The sequence below is a fragment of the Myotis davidii genome, unplaced genomic scaffold (assembly GCF_000327345.1).
Source record: "Myotis davidii unplaced genomic scaffold, ASM32734v1 scaffold144, whole genome shotgun sequence".
NCBI classification, from domain to species: domain Eukaryota; kingdom Metazoa; phylum Chordata; class Mammalia; order Chiroptera; family Vespertilionidae; genus Myotis; species Myotis davidii.
In genome coordinates, this window is record NW_006297066.1 from 1094933 (window position 1) to 1097915 (window position 2983).

At 37.2% G+C, this 2983-nt stretch overlaps 1 long non-coding RNA gene across 1 annotated transcript in view; it reads left to right on the plus strand.

Moving 5' to 3' along the window:
• The first annotated feature begins 361 nt into the window (after positions 1–361).
• LOC107184502 overlaps positions 362–2983 on the plus strand; it is an 18189-nt gene continuing 15567 nt past the window's right edge. Inside the window, exon 1 of the long non-coding RNA XR_001515352.1 lies at positions 362–461. This is a non-coding gene — a long non-coding RNA (uncharacterized LOC107184502). The remainder of the gene's footprint in view (positions 462–2983) is intronic.

A 2983-nucleotide genomic window follows, 5' to 3' on the forward strand; every position in this document is an offset into this window, starting at 1 on the left:
TTTCAGTTCTAATAACTTCTATTGAAATAGAATTTTTCTCCTTAAAATCACCCTTATTTTTATTAAAAGAGCCAAATTAAGACCAATTCATCTATTGCATTCAATTTGGCCTGATTGTTTGCATAAACACAACAAGAATGGTAACTGACCACCTTTGCCGGAATTTCATGATTGAGTCTCAATGTGCCTCGTAGGGCAGGGAAGCCAAGCCATTCAGCTGCTGTCAGGCCTGCCTGCAGTATCTGCTGAGTTAGGTGAATTCCTCACCTGCAGCGACACCACCCAGGCCCATGACCTAAGCTTCAAGGCCAATCTCAGCAGCCCTCCTACTCATTGTGGCCTAGGGTACATGGGGGTTTTGCAGGGATGCAGAGGCACCCTCGTTGCTCCCCTTCTACTCGGACCAACTGCCAGCGATGGCAGGGTATGGGCCTGATGCTCCAGCTCCATCCATTTTCAGGGTGACCAAGCAAGATACCAGGCTTTCTCCATGGCATTCTTATTGGCTTCAATTTTCAGAGTCCAGACAGGGCTCTAAAACATGACATTCCAGTCAAAGTTTTTGGTCAATAAAACCACCATTGGAAACTGGTCTTATTGAATTTACGCAAATGAATGCATAGCCATTATTCATTCATTAAGTATTGCCAAATTTTGAAGGGATCATGTAGGGAGAAAAATAACTGACCTGCTTTAAGATATCATTTTCCTTGCCAGTCCTTTCCAATGACTCTTCAAAAGATATATTTTTCAAATGCATTATAACAAAGCAGTAACTGTCTTCAAATGACAAGAAATTTAAAATGACATGTTTATGGATTTCATTATAATGCAGATGACATGGTTGTCCTTTCTATAAAACCCAACATTCTATAATATAACTAATAGCCATTAGTTATAACTGTATTTGGCAAAGGTTCCTATGTAGCTTCAGTATAAAATTTTCCTTCATGAGAGAGTAAAACAAACATTTGAGGCATTTCAGAGCCTATTGGGATGATCTAAAGCCAATTCTAGATCAAAAGAAAATTTCTTAAAATTCAAACCCTTGAAGGATTGTCAAACTTGATTTTACCAAAATATTAAATATTGAAGTGTATTAGATAGGAACATAGGCTAGTAAACTTCAGTTTCTATAATTAAAAGATGGTCTTTTTAATTAAATGCCTGATTAATATAACATAATTATTTTACTAGAAAAGAACTGACCAAAATAAGGCTTATTTACTAACTTCATTTGTCCTTGGATGTGGACAGCAAATGACACTAATTGGATATCTTCTATCAGTCTCCCTGAGTACTTTGGCATAAGCTATTTACCCTCTGTTTAGGGAGGCAAAATGCAATAAAATATACCTTCAATAAAATATAAGACACCTTCTGTGATAAAAACTAAGAGCAGGCAAATTAAAACTTATCTAGCAGTTAATGTTTCAATTTTTAAAAAATATTTAGATGTTTACCATTTAACCCAGCAATGCTCCAAAGCCTTTGTAACATTCTCTTGAGATGTCAGGCCAACTATTGGTGACAAAATGTAATTTGTAATATTTCTTGGCCCAACAGGTCCTCACGGTGTGGCCCAGAGTACTTTCTCATTTGATCTTTTAGTCTTTGATAAAATTCGGAAGGCCCTTCTTCTTTGCCCTGCTGAATATTGAAGGCTTTATTTAGGTTCTGAGTCCCACTGGGGCTCCCAGGTTTGGAAATCTTACATCTGCTGGAAGGACACCAGGACCAGCCAAGTGCTCCCTTTCCCAGACAGCCATCACTGCCCTTTCTTTTAGTCTGTCTAGTCAGCTGAGTCTTCCAGCAGAGGTTTTACTCTTTTTTTTTTCTACTGCTCCAACTTCTCTCACAGCCTAGAGCAACTGATTTCTGGTGGCGCAGTGGCCTCATGGTGGTTGGAGCCTTATCAAGATAGTTCTCCCAAGGGGGAGACTGGGAATGTAAATTGCCATCTTGGCTCTTGGTTGTTCCCTCAGGTTGTCCCGGGTCACATAGGGAGGGGAAGGCAAGACAAGGGTCTCATTGCCCTTGTTCTCTTTTAGGTTTCTCTGCCTTTACAGGGAGAAATGGGACTGGCTCCTTCCTCCAATAGAGAGCACAGTCCAGTCTCCTCTTGAGTGACTGGACTTTCATTATTAACATATTTATAATTATTACTAAGATGCTTTATCCAAATCTTCATTTTAGTTACATCATTTATTATATCTTAACAACTTTGAGACTAAAAGCCAATTATTACCTAAAGCATTTTATTGACTAATTTTGTAACAGGAATAACTAAATGTGAAAGTACCATTTTATTTTAATTATGCTGTTAATTATGATTGCCCTTTCTGTTAAAAGAAAGGACATGCTAATCTAGCTGGCAGTCATATTTCACCAAGCAAGAACTGCCCATTATCATGGAAGCATTAATCTTGTTACCCAGCTCAGCCTGCATAGCTTACTAGTACTTCCTTATGTAATTTCAAGTCTATTGTACAGGTCTAATTTAGTTCAAAAATATTTCTTTTTAGAGAGAGAGTAGATCTCAGGGTCCTTGAGATGTCACAAAGCTGTCTTCTCAGTTAAATTCTTGAAATATTACATTTGGAAAAGCTGTCAAATATACCCAATTTAAAGATTATTAAAAGTTAAACCAGTTGTAACATTAAAGATTTGGTCTTGACCACAGAATTAATCTTTTTTAATCTGTCTAATAAATTGTTATATTTTAATAATTCCACAGTATACTTTGAATTGTAAAGAAAACGCTGGGAGGACCCACCTACTTCCCACCCATTCTGCCACTTGGAAACCTCCAGCTTCTTCTTTTTCTTTTCTTCTCACGCGTTGCCTTAGGTGAAGATAATGGTCTGTTAGGCTTGAAATCAGCTGGCCTTTGTTTTAAACTTCCCTGGGTTGCAACCTTTACAATTTTTATACTTTTATTTTTTTAATTTTTTTTAAATTTTTATTATTATTAGTTAAGGTA